Source organism: Carcharodon carcharias, chromosome 13 (assembly GCF_017639515.1).
Source record: "Carcharodon carcharias isolate sCarCar2 chromosome 13, sCarCar2.pri, whole genome shotgun sequence".
NCBI lineage: Eukaryota > Metazoa > Chordata > Chondrichthyes > Lamniformes > Lamnidae > Carcharodon > Carcharodon carcharias.
In genome coordinates, this window is record NC_054479.1 from 91,052,381 (window position 1) to 91,070,931 (window position 18,551).

The 18,551-nt window shown below is 46.5% G+C and overlaps 1 long non-coding RNA gene across 1 annotated transcript; it reads left to right on the forward strand.

Annotated features, from left to right (window-relative positions):
• The first annotated feature begins 1,975 nt into the window (after positions 1 to 1,975).
• LOC121286484 lies at positions 1,976 to 14,418 on the forward strand. Its single transcript, XR_005944940.1, has 3 exons — positions 1,976 to 2,140; positions 6,072 to 6,270; positions 14,078 to 14,418. It is a non-coding gene; the product is annotated as an uncharacterized LOC121286484 (long non-coding RNA).
• Positions 14,419 to 18,551: the final 4,133 nt, after the last annotated feature.

An 18,551-nucleotide genomic window follows, 5' to 3' on the forward strand; every position in this document is an offset into this window, starting at 1 on the left:
GTGCACTTCTTTTATGAAAACTCGATATGACCATGCTGTGCATTAACAGATAACTGTTTACTTATATACACCTCTCCGAGTCACACCCAAGTTACAGGTTCTGAGTCTGCTCCCTGCTCATAGTAATTCACCCCTGTTCAGACAATCACTAACAGCTGATTCACTGTTAATTATTAACTGCCACTGACTGGCAGGTTAACATTGACTGACTTGTAGTTTTGAAAGTGTTATGTCAAATTCTAAATTTCAGTTTGAGACTCACTCACCCACTACTTACCTGAGAGATCCACCGTCACCAAATTCCCAGCTCTGTTAACAATGCACTCTATTTATAACAGTTATATCTCTGTGCGGCCATGCTCATTTCATCATATTACGTATCCATGTATATTGTTGTGTTTCACTTTGGCTGGGGTACACATATTTAGGGAATACAGGAACAGTTCCAGACTTCCCTTGTCTGGGCCTCTTAGGCTCCACTGCCCATGGAGCTGCTCAGAGCTTGCCCAGTGCAAGCTCCAGTCAGTTCCGGCCTCAAATGACATTCTGGGATCCTGATTTGAATATTAAAAGGAAAGCGCCGCCTAAAACTAGCAGGCGCTTCTGCTGCCCATGGCCCCTTTCCAAATGGTGCCAGTCTCTTTGCCAGTGTTTGGGGGGGTGGCGGGGGGTTGGGGGGGGGGGGGGTGCGGGTAAGAAGACTGAAATAATTTTGAGGCCATTACCCTCCCACACATCCCCCCCGCCCCTGCTCCATTAACGCCAAGGTAGAGAAATGAAAATTGACCCAAAGAGCAGTCAACACGTAGAAATTACTTCCAGGAAGAATGGTGGAGGCATATATTCAGGAATGGTTAACAAAACAATTGGACGCTGAAATGGGGGATTCTAGGGGTCTCTGTCGACGGGTGAAAGAGGTAATAATCGTGCTGTTGCTCCGAATTTCATTGGAAATCTGTTACAGTGAAGTAATGATAATTTTCCGAAGAAGGATTAGTGGCCGCAGCAACAGTGAAGCCCAATCTGCTCTTCTCTCATGTTCGCTGAACCTTGATGATTACCCCACTTCTAACAACCACTTATTTCCTCTTTTGCATTCAGTAGAGGGTGAGTTAATTTCGAATCTCTTTCAGCCGTTGTATGATGCCCACCTGCTGGCAAAACTGTATAACTGCAGCGAGTGGATAATTGTCTGTGGAGCATCAATCTGAAGTTTGGGAACATCATACAAGAACGTGGATGTGATGAAACTATCGTAATTTGACACTATTTATTTAAGTGTGGCTGGTGTTGAGTTTCTGCGTGAGAATGAGGAGAGATGCAGGAGACTCGGTCTATGCTCCCTGGGGCAGAATTTTACGTCCTGCGGGCAGGCGTGTGCCTGACCCGATCAGGCGTAAAATAGCGCGCGATGATGTCGGGCAAGCATCCCAACGTCATCGCGCACTCGTGCGATATTTGGCGGGCATGCGTGAGAGTTGGCTGTGCGCCCGCTGACAATTAAGAGGCCTATTAAGGCCATTAATGTATTAATTAAGAGCAATTTTTCGCTGCCCGCCCAACCTTATGGTTGGTGGGCAGGCAAATTGGCCAGGCGGCCTTTGGATTTTTGAGGAAACCTCATCTATGGGCAGGATGAGGTTTCCGAGATTAAACTGTTTTGACAGAATTTTCATTATTTATTTGTTCAGGTGGGGGGACTTTTTTCTGCAATTCATAACCTTTATTTTTGTTTTTAAAATTCCTCAGCTCCCTGAGGCAGCTCCCTGCCCTTCAGGGAGCTTTCATTACGTGCTCCCCTGTGCCCGCGCCGATGTCAGCCTTCACCCTCAACCCATCCCCAACTCAGCAGCCTTGAGCTTCTCAGCGTGCATTTCACAGTGGTTGGCCGTTAATTGGCCAGCGAGCGTGAAATTGCAGTCGGGGGTGGATCACGGACGGCAGCCCGTTTCCTGGCCGCTCCCGGGCCCACCCATCACGCCCGCCCGACAACCTGAAAATCCTGACCTTGGAGTTTAGAAGAATCGGAACATAAACAATTCTGAAGAGGCTTAGCGTGGTAGATGTTGTAAAAAAAATTCCTCTGGCTAGAACACAGCATCACAGTCTCAGAACAAGGGGTCAACCATTTAGTGCTAGGGTAAGGAGAAATTTCTTCACTTAAGAGATTGTGAGTCTTTGGGATTCCGTACCCCTGAGAGCTGTGGATGCTCAATCATTGGGGTTGATAGATTTTTGCATACTAAACAAATTTAGGGAAATAGGGATTGTACAGGAAGGTGGATCTGAAGTGGAAAATCAGCCATGATCTTGTTGAATAGTGGAACAGACTCAAAGGGCCAAATGGCCTACTCCAGCTCCTATCTCTTGTGGTCTTGTGGCTATATTCCAGCATGAATTTAGTACCTAAATTTGCATTACAGTGAATATCAAAATGTATTTATTTTATGTGGAATTATAAAATATACTGTAGTGGGATTCAAAGGCTGGATTTGCGGTGACAGCAGGGGTCTGACCACAGGGTCGAAAAGCAAGTGTCAAAACCACCTTGGTGGTCAGCGGAACCCTGGGCCACATCTTGTTGGCAGTGGCCAGTTTAAGACTGCTGCCCCCCTCAAGAGTTGCTAGCCAATCAGAGGACTGGCAGCTCGGCAGCATCACTGTATGTGGTGGCTGTTACTGGGGCTGCACCTGGAGGCTGAGAGGCACATCGATGGTGGGCACTATCCCATCCAGTTAGGTGGGATCTGGGGGCACAGGAGCCAATCAGGCAGGCCCCTGGATAGGGAGGGTGGTCACTGAGGGCAGAGAGCCATACAGTGCCCAGTGTTCTTCCCATGCAGTGGTGAGACCAAAACTCTGGTAAAATGCCAGCAGAGGTGGCATCATGTTCTTATAATTGACCACTTAACTGGCTCAATTGGGCTCAAGTGGGAAGACCATCTGCGACCCTTCCTGCTCCTGCAAAAATGGCATGGCGGTGGGAAGGCATGGGCACACCACCTGCCACATTCCCGCACCATTTTGCCAGCCTTCCCACCTCCCAGCTTGTCCCACAAAGGGCTATAAACTCCAACCCAAAAACTCGTACAAAGTAAACAGTTAACAAGTGCATTATACAACAGAGAGATAGGGAAACCAACCCGGGCAAATCCTGAGAAGAAAGAACAAGCTTGAATTTATATAATGCCTTTCACAACCTCAGGACATCCTAAAGCACCTCACAACCAATGAATTATTTTCAAAGTGAATCACAGCTGCCATGCGGGGAAACATGGCAGCCAGTTTGTGCACAGCAAGGTCCCACAAACAGCAGTGAGATCATCTATTTTAGTCATGATGGTTGAGGATGAATATTAGCCAGGACCTCTCTTCTTCAAATAGTGTCATGGGACCTTTTACATCCACCTGAGAGGTCAGATAAGACCTCGTTTTAACATCTCTGATGGCAATTATAAAAAATAAAATTCCACATTTAGGCTGGGGTAAGAATTTGAAATAGGAACAGCAACGTCAAGCAGAATAGAAATGCAAAGCAAGTGAAACTGAGAAAATATTTGATATTAAAGTTAAAATAAATTAACCAGGTTGGTTTGGATGCCTGAGAGGATACAATTCTTCCTGTCCAGTTCCATGTCACATAATCCCTGCGTGAGGTCTTGTGGCACAGTGTCTCTGCCTCTGAGCCTGAATCTCTGGGTTCAAGTCCCTCTCCAATGGTGAAATCTTACAGCCCTGTCGTGGTGGGGGGCAGGGCCGTAAAATGCAGCGAGTTGTTCAAAAGTCCATTGACTTCAGCGGGACTGTAATATTCTGCCCCAGATCTTGATCACCATGGCAGGTGTGTTCATAACATGGCCAAACAGGTTGAGTATTAACCTGTAATCCTTCGAAATATAGCAGGTGGGAGTGTCTCTTAGTCAGTCATGCTTGATGTCAAGTGATGTCCTTCAAAATATAGCCTCTGATGACAGGCTTGTGACCTGCAACAGGGAAAGCTACCTACAGGTATAAGCATGTGCTTTTTCTGCCTTATGCATCATTAGGCTTGATCTAAATCTAAGTCTTGGGCAACACTTCATTCAAGATGGCGTTCTAACTTTAAATGTTTTGGTAGTAATAAGCTGTTTGATCTTCACTCCCTGTTTCAGAATGTCCCCAGCCCTTTTAGGCTGTTTTGTAACAATCTGGGCTCTTGTAAACTTAGGAAAGGTGATTTTGCGCTTCTTGGAGTTTTCCTGCAGGTGGCTGAAGTTGAAATCCTGGTAAAAGTACCTGCGTAATTTGGTTCCCATCCAATGGCAGACACACAAACTTGCAATGGTTCAGTTGCAGTTACACTAACCAAGGACACAGATTTGAGGTAATTGGAAAAGGAACCAAGGAAGAGAAGAGAATAATATTTCTTTCTCATGGCGAGTTTTTATGACCTGCGATGCACTCCCTAAAAGAAAGCTAATTCAATTACAATTTTAAAAAGAGAATTCGATAAATATGCTGTAACCTCTCCATCTGGAATGCTTGCGAGCAAGTCATTTCTGGATTTTGGAATTTTCTGGATTATGGAGTGATGTTAGAATGCCTAACTACAAGTGTGTAAACCAGAAAACTCTGTGTATATGAATATTTACCTGAAGCATAACACAGTGAATAAACATTATAAAACAGCAATAAACATTGTTTTGCTTATGCAAATACTGTATCTTTCATGTTTCTGCTTCAAATATATTGTACTAAAGTGATGTTGTAAGTTGCTTGGGTCTGCTCAACGAATTTCTGGATAACTGGTGTTTCTGAACAATAAATTTCTGGACTGGAGAAGTTACACTGTACTTGCAAAAGAAACATTTCCAGGGATTTGGGGGTTAGAGCAGGGCAGTGGGGCTAGTTGGATAACACCTTCAAAGAGCCAGAACAGACATGTTGGGCTGAATGGCCTCCTCCCGATCTGCAAGATTTTATGATTCACTGATTTGACGTATTTGAGATGCTTTAGCTGCCATGACACAAGGCCTGGGATTGTTCTCCCTGCACTGGTGGCCAAATAAAACTGGCTCTTCATCCGCCCCACTCCTTCAGCCCAAACACCAACACTGGAAGCCCCCCACACATTTTCCTGGGTCTTCCTTGAATATCGCAGGCCCTAATAGGATTTTGAGTGACAAGAGAGAGCCCACTGTGGTCTGGCTATGAAATCCCAGCAGGACTGCCTCTGAGGCACAAGAAGATGCAGCCAGATAGCTGAAATTCCCCCAACGATGGGAGGAATGACTTCCTTATAGGCCTTGAGAAAGGACTGGAGACTACACAAGATGATGGGCATGTTTTCCACTCTAGAGACTAAATGCAGTGGCGGGTGGGAAAGTTGTCATGACTCCCGCTGGCTGGCAGGGTGGGCTGCCGCACCCATCTGGTTTTCAGCTCATTACATATGCGTCATCTCATGGCAGGGCAGGTTGGGATTCGTCCACCCTGCCGTTACCTCATGGAGTCAAAGTTCCAGCCCCTATATGTAAATGCATCCACACACACTCTGGGCTTGTTGTGGTGGGTGAAGCAATGGCCCCAAGAAGAAGCAAACCATTTGCCCCCAAGTTCAGCGACAGGTGCCTAGAGAAGCTTCTCCAGGCAGTCCAGGACCGCGGGAGTTCCTCTCCTCCCCTAGCTGGGAGCTGGAGGTCCACCAATCTCACCACACAAGCTTGGGAGGTTGCCAGGGAGGTCAGTGCCTGTGTACCTTAGAAGAGGACCATCCTTCAGTGCCAAAAAGAATGTATGATCTCATCGACTTTACCAGGGCAAGTCAAACTTCTCAATTTCAACTCACTCTCATTAGGCCATGAGGCACTCACAGGGTTACAGTGCTCAGGGATCTCACACACTACCAGCACAAGGGACATCATCACTGACTCTCACACACACACATTAATATCTTCATCTATTGTCACATCCTGCATAAGTCACGCCTTCAGACCTTACATAGGTCCACTCAGCACACACAGAAGGCAGGCAAGCTTATCATCTGCTCTTGCATCCGTCCTGCTCACAGTCTGTCCATCTGATTTATGCAGGACAAGATCACCCATAACAACAGGGAGAGACCCCCGACCAGATGGGGGTGCCAGAGCTCAGGCCACTCACCCCCTACATGGAGCAGGTGGAACTACTGGCTGGAGAAGACAGGGACCATTTCTGCACCGACGGTGAGATCTGCATCTCCCAACAAGCCAGTGAGGCCCATCCACTAGTCTTTGCCCACCTGTTGGAACTGTGAGTGCTCTTTAATATAGGTCCAAAGACAGGCAGGGGTCGAACAGGCAGGGGTTGAGCAGGCAGGGGAACAGCAGGCAGGGGTTGAACAAGCAGGGGAACAACAGGCAGGGGTTGAGCAGGGTTGTTAGAGGCCGTCCCCAGATTAGAACAGAGGATGGAGGAGTCTGTCCATGTTCAGTCTGATGTCATGGCTCTGACATGTCAGTGTGTCAAGGGCACCGTTGGAAGTGTGGCGACTGTCATGGAGGCCCTGCTCCAGCAGTTTATGCCGATGTGTGCTCGGACGTGCACACCATCACTCTAGCCATGAGTGGGATTCATCAGTGGCTTGGTGAGAGGGGGATGGGGCACTTTGACCTCCTTCCATGAGCCCCTTCTCCTCAAGGAGTCAGGGAGGGGCCCTCAGGCATCCACAGGGAGGAGGAGCGTCAGCCGGACACCCCAGAGACCTCCACCAGGACTCTCCTGGGCTGTCCAGCTGCTCCAAATCCCCTCTGCCTGTGGCCCCAGCAACACCGGCTGCTCAGGCCGAGGAGGGTGCACCAGCCCCTGAGCAGGAGGCCCTAATCAGGCCTGACTTTCCAGGCCTTGGGCCTCCAGAGGACGCTCGCCGAGGTCACCTCAGACAACAGGGCGTAGCAGTCAGCAGGCCACCTCCAGCTCAGCTGCAGATGTCAGGGATGCACCTAGACGTAGCAGTATGGTAGGAAAATTAAGAAGTACTAAGAGCACAATGGTGGTATGGGTGCTCACTCACTGTATAAACTTTGCACATCTGTAAATATATTTTGTTTTTCTGAAAGTTTTATCTAGTGAATGGCTTTTCTATCTGATGCAATGCTCCGAGGTCATCCAAATGTAACAAATGCACCCCCCAACGTCACTGATCTCCCATCGTGTCCCTCAGGTTTATGGTGTCTCCCTCAAACACAGTTCAGTCAGTCACCCTTATGTCCACAGAAGTGACATGGACAAAGCCAGTTGCTCTATCAACATGGTGGCTGGGCAATCCATATGTAAAACTTGAGTCAGAGGATCATATCACGTGGCCTCATGAGTATAGGTGTTACAGTTTGGTTTATTCTCCTGACGTATCTGGACTGTAATCTGTTCTCTGTGGATGTTATTGGTTTTAATGACGAGCCGTCTTGGAGTCATTCCAGCCAAGCGCATTTTCCAATGCCGCAGGTAATGTCTGTCAGGTTTGGTGTGAATTACAGTTAAATAATAGTCGGGGACCTTAGCCTTTCATGGCAGCCTACAGCGTGACACCGTGACTGCGTGTACAGCTAAACATTACTCCTGTAATAGTTTCCACTCTCCATCTGCATGATGCAGAGCTATGGGCCTAGTTAGCACTTGGTGACTCCTGAAATGTCTGCTAGACGGCCATGACTATGTGATGTTATAGGTGTGGGTCTAGCCTCATGATACTGGCCTATTACATGTGAGGATGCTGGTCTCCTCTTGAAGGTCTGGTTTATATGGCTTGACATAATCCCTGTACTCATTTTCATAGGGGCAATCGATATGGTTCTCTGATCGTGTCAGTGCCAACAGTGTCCTCAGCTTCCTCTTGCATTTCTCAATGTGTTAGAATGAAAATGTGGAGGCTTCTAATGGGATGAGGGCGGAGCTCCAGAATATCTGCTGCTGGTCTTTATTATAAGAGATGGCTTTTGGAGAGATGCCATTGTCTGGATTCAGATCAGTCCTCAGATGATCAAGCGATAATGCTGATTGTCCTCTTTGAGACAACTGGCAAGCTGCCAGGCATTCTGCTATGGGTAAATGAGGTTTGCGATGCTGCTCCTGCCTCCTGAAGGCTGCCCTAGGCAATGAAATGTTGGCGCCATGATTGAAAGGGCTGCACCATTACTCATTTTGAGATTAATGTCCTTCATTGAGGTGTTGAGGATAACAAGGAAGGTGTTAATGTTTATCCTGCATCGAGGGGACAGGTGAAATGGGTTCTTATGAGCTGGTCATCTTCATCGCCCTGGAACCTTGTGGCTATAAGTATGTCACGGGTGTGTGTGTCCTGCTGGCTCATGCTATGGCCTCTTCCATTGGGGCCTCAACATCCTCACCCTCATCAACCTCATTCCTCTCGACGTCCTCATTGGAGGAGATGTGTAACTCTTCCATCTCTTCATCTGGCAACTCATCCCCTCTTTGTAGTGTCAGGTTGCATCGAGCACAGCAAACCACGATGACCCAGGAGACCCTCTGGGGAGAGTACTGGAGAGCACCACCAGACATCCGAAATGCACTTTCAGCATGCCAATGTTCTGCTTGATCAAGGAACATGTCCCAGATTGAGCCGCACTGTACCTCTCCTCTGAAGCAATCTGTAACCTCAATGCCTGGCATATCCCCCACTCTGCCATTACCACAAGCTAGGGGATCAACCCTGGTTCAATGAAGAGTGCAGGAGGACATACCAGGAGCAGCACCAGGCATACCTAAAAAAATGAGGTGTCAGCCGGGTGAAGCTACAACCACTTGCATGCTAAAGAGTGTAAGCAGCCTATGATAAATAGAGCTAAGTGGTTCCACAACCAAAGGATCATATCTAAGCACTGCAGTCCTGCCACATCCATTCATGAATGCTGATGGGCAATTAAACAACCCACTGTAGGAGGAAGCTCCACAAATATCCCCATCCTGACTGATGGGGGAGCCCAGCACTTCAGAGCAAAAGATAAGGCTGAAGCACTTGCTACAATCTTCAGCCAGAAGTGCTGAGTGGATGATCCATCTAGGCCTTCTTCATAGGTCCCCAGCGTCACAGCTGCCAGTCTTCAGCCAATACAATTCACGCCACGTGATATCAAGAAACAGCTGAAGGCACTGGATACTGCAAAGGCTACGGGGCCTGACAATATTCCGGCAATAGTACTGAAGACTTGTGCTCCAGAACTTGCTGCACCCTTAGCCAAGCTGTTCCAACACAACTGCAACATTGACATTTACTCGGCTATATGGAAAATTGTCCATGTATGGCCTGTACACAAAAAGCAGGACAAATCCAACATGGCCAATTACTGCTCAATCAGACGACTCTCGATCATCAGTAACGTGATGGAAGGGGTCATCAACAGGGTTATCAAGCAGCACTTTCTTAGTAATAACCTGTTCATTGATGCTCAGTTTGGGTTCCACCTGGGTCACCTTGCTTCTGATCTCATTACAGCCTTGGTTCAAACATGGACAAAAGAGCTGAACTCCCAAGGTGAGGTGAGAGTGACTGCCCTTGACATCAAGACAGCATTTGACTGAGTGTGGCATCAAGAAGCCCTAGCAAAACTGGAGTCAATGGGAATCGGGGAAAACTCTCCGCTAGTTGGAGTCATATCCAGCACAAAAGAAGATGGTTGTGGTTGTTGGAGGTCAGTCATCTCAGCTCCAGGACATCACTGCAGGAGTTCCTCAGGATACTGTCCTCATCATAAGGTCAGAAATGGGGAAGTTCGCTGATGATTGCACAATGTTTAGCACCATTCGCAACTCCTCAGATACTGAAGCAGTCCAGGTCCAAATGCAGCAAGACCTGGACAATATCCAGGCTTGAGCTGACAGGTGGGAAGTAACACTTGCACCATACAAGTGTCAGGCAATGACCATCTCCAACAAGAGAGAATCCAATCATTGCCCCTTGACATTCAATAGCATTGCCATCGCTGAATCCCCCACTATCAACATCATGGGGGTTACCATTGACCAGAAACTGAACTGGACTAACCATATAAATACTCTGGCTACAAGAGCAGGTCAGAGGCTAGGAATCCTGGGTGTGTAACTCATCTACTGACTCCCCAAAGCCTGTCCACCACCTACAAGGCACAAGTCAGGAGTGTGATGGAATACTCTCCACTTGCCTGGATGAGTGCACCTGTAACAACACTCAAGAAGCTGGACACTCTCCAGGACAAAGCTGCCCCCTTGATTGGCACCCCATCCACAAATATTCACTCCCTCCATCACCGATGCAGAGAGGCAGCAGTGTGTACCATCTACAAGATGCACTGCAGGAATTCACCAAGGCTCCTTGTACACCACCTTCCAAACCCATGACCACTACCACCTAGAAGAACAAGGGCAGCAGATACATGGGAACACCACCACCTGGAAGTTCCCCCCCAAGCCACTCACCATCCTGACTTGGAAATATATTGCTGCTTACAGTCGTTGGGTCAAAATCCTGGAACTCCCTTCCTAACAGCATTATGGGTGCACCTACAACACATGGACTGCAGCGGTTCAAGAAGGCAGCTCTCCAGCACCTGATCAAGGGTAATTAGGGATGGGTAATATATGCTGGCCTCGCCAGTGACACCCACATCTCAGGAACGAATAAAAAAATCAGCAGCAGAGAGTGGAAGTCTTTTCTATTGATGAATCATTGTGCTGCTGCCAGGGAGCTCTTAATGCCACATATATGCAGTCGATGGCACCCTGCACCTGTGGGAAGCTGGAGGTCACTGCAAATCCCACTGCTCTGGCAGCCTGGCTGACTTCATTCAGGGAGAACTGGACATAATTGTGTACCTAACTGAATAGGGCATCAGTGAACTCTCGTATGCATTTACAAGTGGAGGATTGTGATATTCCAGAGAGGTCCCCAGTGGACCCCTGGAGCGAGCCACTCACAGAAAGGTTGAGTGCAGTGGTCACCTTTACAGTCACTGACATTGGATGACCCCCCAGTCCCTGCAGTGTCGGATTCTCCTGAAGAATTTGTCAGATGTGAGCCACTACATCCCTTGACAAATGAAGATGTCTACGGCACTGTCTCTCGCTCATCTGCAAGTATGAGAGGCGTCTTCTGTACACCCTGGGTCACCCAAACACCTCCATGGAATTGGTCTCTCCCCCTCAGCTTTAGATCTTCAAGGGGCCTCACTGGCCCATGTTCCTCAGGGCGAAGCTTTTCCCTTTGCCCTGCCTGACAGCGATGGGCCCTTCTCCTCCTCAGCTGCATGAAAGCTATGAAGGAGGCAACATTGTCTGCTACCTGCATTCTGCACTCCTCCTCATCTTTGTGGAAAAATAATTCAGGAACATGATTGAACCTTAACCTGCAATGACCACCTTCCATTGCCAAGTCATTGTGAAGCTCTTGGGCTGCCCTCATTCCAGACATTCCATCCCAGGTCCTCCCTAGCAGCTGTTGAACATCCTGAAGGATCACTGGTAACTGAGATTCTCCCCCACAACCCCCCCATCTACCCCCACCCCCAACCTCTGTCTATGCCCCAGCATGACAGTGCATTTGCACAGGGGTTTGGATCTGGATGAGTACAGTCAGCCTCAGCCAGGGCTCTGTCAGGCTGCCTGCTTTGGTGTAGACTTGCCATAAAGCAATGACTGTAATCGTTGAACCATGTAAAGCCTGAACCTCTCAGCTGCAATGTGTAGGGTTTTCTGGAGCGTGTTGCATACGTACTTCATTTCGACAAGTTGTGTGGGCAGATGCAGTATAATGTGGATAAATGTGAAGTTAGATGCTTCGGTGTGAAAACAGAAAGGCAGAGTATTATTTAAATGCTGATATATTGGGAAATGTGGATGGACAAAGGGATCTGGGTGCCCTTGAACACCAGTCAATGAAAGTAAACAGGCAGGCGCAGCCAGCAATTAGGAAGGCAAATGGTATGTTGGCCTTCATTGCAAGAGGATTTGAGTTCCGAAGTAGGGATGTCTTACTGCAGTTATACAAGGCCTTGGTGAAACCACATCTGGAGTATTACATACAGTTTTGGTCTCCCTACCTAAGAAAGGATATACTTGCCATAGCGGGAGTGCAGCAAAGGTTCACTAGGCTGATACCAGGGATGGCAGGACTGTTGTATGAAGAGAGTTTGGTTTGACTGGGCCTGTATTTACTAGAGTTTAGAAAAATGAGAGGGGGATCTGATTGAAATGTACAAAATTCTAACAGGGCTAGACAGACTAGATGCAGGGAGGATGTTTCCTCTTGTTGAGGGGCCACAGTCTCAGGATATGAGGCAGGCCATTTTGGACTGAGATGAGGAAATATTTCTTCACTCAGAGGGTGGTCATCCTGTGGAATTCTCAGAATTCACAGAATTCACAGAAGGTTGTGGAGGCCGGGTCACTGAGTATATTCAAGAAAGGAATTGATAATTTTTTCAATATTGGGGCATCAAGGGGTATAGCGAGAAAGTAGGAATATGGTGTTGAGATAGAGGGTCAGCCATGTTCATATTTAATGGCAGAGCAGGCTCAAAGGGCTGAATGGCCTACTTCTGCTCCTAATTCTATGATTCTATGATATTCTACTTTAGTGGTGGCCTCTTTACAGTTGGATCCTTCTGACCTTTCCGGTTCCTGTGAGAGGGACAAATGATCATTCATAGCCAATCGACATTTGGCCCCTAGCTCTAATGGGTTCTCTCAAGAATGTGCACCATGAGTTAAGGTGCCCAAATCCTTCAATTGACATTTGACGCTTCCTTATATCTCTCAGCTGAGCCTTGCTCTCCATGTCCTGAAGCGGAAATTATTAGGGTGCTTCTTCAATCAGCCCAAAAGTGCAGTAATGGACTCCTTGCACAAGCGAGGAGTCAACTACTGGCGATATTTTTCTAGGTTATTTTTCAATTCCGTCATTCCATCGGTTGTCAAAATGGTGCTGCTCCAGTTTGATGATGAAACCAACTTCCTTCCACCCCCCCTACCCCCTGCTCCCCATCCCCACCCCCCCACCACCCCCAACCACCCGACCTCATCACTGTCCAAGTCCCTCCAATCATCCTGGAAAAGCTCATGTGCAAGTTTCCCTCCCTCCAATCACTCTCCTGCCTCCTCCTTTAACCCTGGAGCCCATTGTCATGATAGTCGATATCGCTGTCCTCCCCCGAACCATTTTCTTTGGATGCCCATGTTGACCTCACTGCTCCCCATCTTGAGGCCTACCTAGTGACCTACCAAGACCTCCCCCATGAGACCATCGATTGCCCCCCTCTGACTTACCAGTTCCTCATATACAGGCTGCAGTTGCTTCCCCTGACTGTGACTGTGCCTAGTACCAAACCACCAATCCCCAGGACCCAAATGTGTGAAAGACTGACCACACTCTGTGCACCATGCTGTACATGACCGACGCAGCACAGACAGGCCCTCCCCTTTCCTGGACTGAGACCAAGACATGCGTGCCAAGCATAGCCTTGTAGCATGGTGCGCACTGCCCCTGACTACCTCAGGCTTATCCCCCCTCTTCCTTTAAACCTTTAAACTGAGCCCCCCCACCCCACCCCCCCCCCCCCGATCATGTGTCCCTGTCCACCCCTTCCCTCCTGGGCTTTAGCCACCTCCCCCACTCCCCCAGTCAAGTGTGTACCTTCCACACCACTATCCTTGCCTCTGCCTAGTATCATGACAGTGGATCACAGCCTGAATTACTTAGGGACATATTGAACTTTTTGAGGGAGACATTTTTTTTAAAAGGACATACTTGCAAAAGCTAGCTGAAACTGCAAAGTAACCACATTCTGGAAAATTCCTATGTGGATTATACTTGACCAACTAGTCCAGAGGCACCCTGGAATGTTGCACCTAAAAACGTGTCAAGGCCTACTTCAGACAGAGTCACTTGAAAGGGAGAGATGCATTGCAAAAGACTGAACTTTAATTTTCCGTGGTTACGTAGACAATGGTGACTGATTACCACATCTCAGCAGAAGTCATCTCCTGTTGAGTTATATCTCAGAATGTGGACATGATTTGAGTTGAAAGAAAGCAGATTCTGAGCAAAAAAATATTTGTTTTTTCCTTCCAGGAATACACAAGAAAAGGGGTTAAAAAACCAGCTGCAAACCTGATCAATGTGTTCTGGTTCTGGAGTGCTAGTGGGTGCTGTGAGGGTCACAGCAGAACAGCAACTAGGCATCCCTGCAGCTTGCAGGTAAAAGTCTCTATTCTTCCTCAGCAAAACCACAGTCAAAAAAGAAACAGGACAACTCCTTCAGCTAACCTGAAAAACCAAGTGTCTCCAAACCAACTGCTCAATTGGCAAAGTCAGCTCTACCAGAATCAGCCAACTTAACGGCCATAAGGTTTCGCCATCTACTCCTCATGGACAAACCAAAGACTTATTCGTATATCTTTTTTAACTTTTATGTTCAGACTCAACTTTCATTTCTAATCTGTGTGTATGTATTTTGCATTTTTATTATTTTTTTCTCGGATTTTTAGTAACTAATAAATTCACGCTTTCTTTAGCTCAAGAAAGCCTGGCTAAATTGCTTCTTTCTAAAACACAAATACATTTGAATTGGGAAAAAGTACCCATGAGGAAAGGGATCCTTTTTAAATTAACCTTGTTGTGACCAAGTGATGATGACAGTTGAATAAAGAGGAGCAGCTCACTCCTCCTCACTTGGGAGCATAACAAAATTGGGGTCCCATTCAGGAAGTTAACAATTTGGGATATCTTGTCTGGGATCATAACAAATTGCAGGACCTCACCAGGGGACCAGTCATAACACTTGTCAAGCCCTCTCCCTGCCACCGCACCCCTCCCTCCCCTCCCCACTTGTCAAGCATGTGCCTTCCACCGCCCCTTCCCTTCCTGCTGTTCTTGCCTGTGCAGTAAAAGGTAGGCGAACGCTGCGCATACGACCATAGAAAAGTTACAGTACAGAAAGAGGCCATTGTGTCTGTGCCTGCTGAAAAAGAGAAAAAAGAAACTAGTTGCCCATTCTAATCCCATCTTCCAGCACCCGGTCCATAGCTTTACAGGTTACAACACTTCAGGTGCAGTTCCAGTTATCTTTTAAATGAGTTGTGAGTTTCTGCCTCAGTCACCAATACGGGCAGCGAATTCCAAACCCCCACCACCCTCTGGGTGAGAAGGTTTTTCCTAATATCCCCTCTAATCCTTCTACCAATCACCTTAAATCTGTGCCCCCTGGTAATTGACCCCTCAGCCAGGGGAAGTTTTTCCTGTCTACCCTATCTAGGTCCCTCATAATTTTATGCACCTCAATCAAGTCACTTCTGTTCTAAGGAAAACAACTCTAGCCTATCCAATTTTTCATCACAGCTGCAATTTTCAAGCCCTGGCAACGTTCTTGTAAATCTTCTCTATACTCTCACCACAGTAAGTATGCCTTTCCTATAATGTGGTGACCAGAACTGTACATAAAACCCTGGCTGTGGCCTAACCAACGGTTATACAGTTTCATCATTACATCCCTGCTTTTGTATTCTATACCTCATCCAATAAAGGACAGCACGTGGGACCTTGTCAAATGCCTTATTAAAATCCATGTAGAGCACATCCGCTGCACTACCCTCATCAATCCTCCTTGTTGCTTTCTTTACCACCTTATCTACCTGTTCTGCCACCTTCAAGGACCTGTGGACAGGCACTCCAAAGTCTCTCACTTCCCCTACTCCTCTCAATATCCTCCCGTTTATTGTGTATTCCCTTGCTTTGTTTGCCCTCCCAAAATGCATTACCTCACAGTTCTCCAGATTGAATTCCATTTGCCACTTTTCTGCTCACTCAACCAAACCATTGATATCATTCTGGAGACAACAGCTATCATCTTCACTATCAACTACGTGGCTAATTTTTGGGTCATCTGCAAATTTGCCACTCATGCCTCCCACATTTAATTTTAAATCATTAATATATACAACAAACATCAAAGGCCATAACACTGAGCCCTATGGAATGCCACTGGAAACCGCTTTCTATTCGCTAAAACATCCGTCGATCATTACCCTTTCCTTCCTGTCACTGAGCCAATTTTGGATCCAACTCACCACATTCCCATGTGTGCTGTGGGCTTTTACTTTCCTGATCAGTCTGCCACATGGGACCTTGTCAAATGCCTTATTAAAATCCATGTAAAGCACATCCACTGCACTACCCTCGCCCATCCTCCTTGTTGCTTCCACAAAAAATTAAATTAAGTTAGTAAGACATGACTTTCCTTTAACAAAACCATGCTGACTAGCCCGCATTAATCCATGCCTTTCTAAGTGACAGTTTACCCTGTCTCTCAGAATTGATTCTAGTAATTTGTCCGCCATCCAAAGTCAGACTGACCAGCCTATAATTTTCAGGCCTATCCTTTGCATCCTTTTTAAATAATGGTACAACACTCGCAGACGTCCAATCCTCTAATACCTTGCCAGTACCTAGTGAGGATTGAAAAATTATCCTCAGGGCATCCGCTATTCCTTCCTTAGCTTCCTTTAACAGCCTGGAATACAATCCATCTGGCCCTGGTGATTTATCCACTTTCAAGGATGTCAATCCCTCCAGTACTTCCTTTCTCACTATGCTTATTGTATCTAATATTTCACAATCCTCATTAACTAGAATGTCTGCATCATCCCTCTCCTTAGTGGAGACAGAGATGAAGTACTCATTAAGAAACCTGCCCACATATTTTGCATCAATTCATAAGTTACCTTGTATATCCTTGATTGGCCTTACCCTTTCCTTAGTTATCCTCTTGCTCTTATTGTATTGGTAAAACATCTTTGGGTTTTCTTTGACTTTACCTGCCAATATTTTTTCATATCCTCTCTTTGCTTTCCTGATTTCTCTTTTTAATTCACCGCTGTATTTTCTATACTCCTCTAGGCTTTCTAGCATATTAATTTTTTTGTGACTGTCATAAGCTTTCTTTTTCTGCTTTATCTTACCCTATATGCTTCTAGATAACCAGTGGGTTCTAGATTTGGTAGTCTCACACTTTTTCTTTGTGGGCACATGTCTGCACTGTGCTCATAGAATCTCACCTTTGAATCCCTCCCACTGCCACTGATTTCCCTTCAAATAGCTGTGAACAGTCCACTTTCACCAGATCACCTCTCAGCTTCATAAAATTTGTCTTTCCCTAATTTGGAACCCTTACTCCTGTTCTATCTTTATTCTTTTCCATAATTATGCTAAATCTAACTTTTATAGTGACTGTCTCCAAAATGGTCATGCACTGCTACTTCATAGGAACATAGAAAACGTAGAAAATAGGAGCAGGTGTGGGTCATTCGGCCCTTTGAACCTGCTCTGCCATTCAATATGATCATGGCTGATTCTCCACCTGAAGGCCATACTCCTGCATTCTCCCCATACCTCTTGATGCCTTTAGAGTCCAGGAATCTATCTATTTCCTTCTTAATTCAGTGATTTGGCCTCCATAGCCTTCTGTGGTAGAGAATTCCATAGGTTCACCACCCTCTGAGTGAAGAAGTTTCTCCCAATCTCAACCCTAAATGGTCAACCCGTATCCTGAGACAGTAACCCCTTGTTCTAGACCCCCCGTGTCAGAGGAAACATCATCCCTGCATCCAGTTTGTTCATCCCTGTTAGAATTTTATATGTTTCAATGAGATCTCCTCTCATTCTTCTAAACTCCATTGAATACAGGCCTAGTTAGCCCAATCTCTCCTCATACGACAATCCTGCCATCCCAGGAATCAGTCTGGTGAACCTGTGTTGCCCTCGCTCTATGGCAAGTATATCCTTTCTTAGGTAAGGAGACCAAAACTGCACACAATACTCCAGATGTGGCATCCGCTTGTATCTCATCCACTTTCCCAGATTAATTTCTTAAAATAAAGTCTAGAATTGCACTCTCCCTTGTTGGGCTTGTTATGTGCTAGCTAAAAAACTTCTCTTGAATGCAATTCAAGAATTTTGTGCCCTCTGTGCCCTTCACACTGTCTGTATCCCAGTTGATATTAGGGTAGATTAGGCCCCAACTATTACTGCCCTATTGTTTTTGCATTCAAAAATTTGCCTACATATTTGCTCTTCTGCCACTATTTAGGGGTGTGTAGTACACTCCTGGCAGCATGGTTGCCTCTTTTTAATTTCTGAGCTCAACCCATACAGCCTCTACTGATTCATTCAGTAGATCATCCCTCCTCATAGCTGGAATTAATTTTTTAACCAATAATGCTACACCCCCACCCTTTTTTATCCCCCTCTCTATCCTGCCTGAAAACCCTATATCCAGGGATGATGTGTTGCCATTTTTGCCCCCTTTTTAAGCCAAGTTTCCATTGTAGCAATGATATCATGCTGCCATGAGTCTACCTGTGCCCGTAGCTCATCAGCTTTGTTTGCTATGCTCCTTGCATTTAAATATATACCTTTTAAAACTGCCAAATTCCTGTGCTGTACATTTTTTAACGTTTGCTTCTTCTGTCTTTCAGAGTCACTCACTAATTGTCTGTCTCCCACTCCCTGCTCTGAATTTGTCCTATCTGAACCTGCCCTCAGGTTCCCA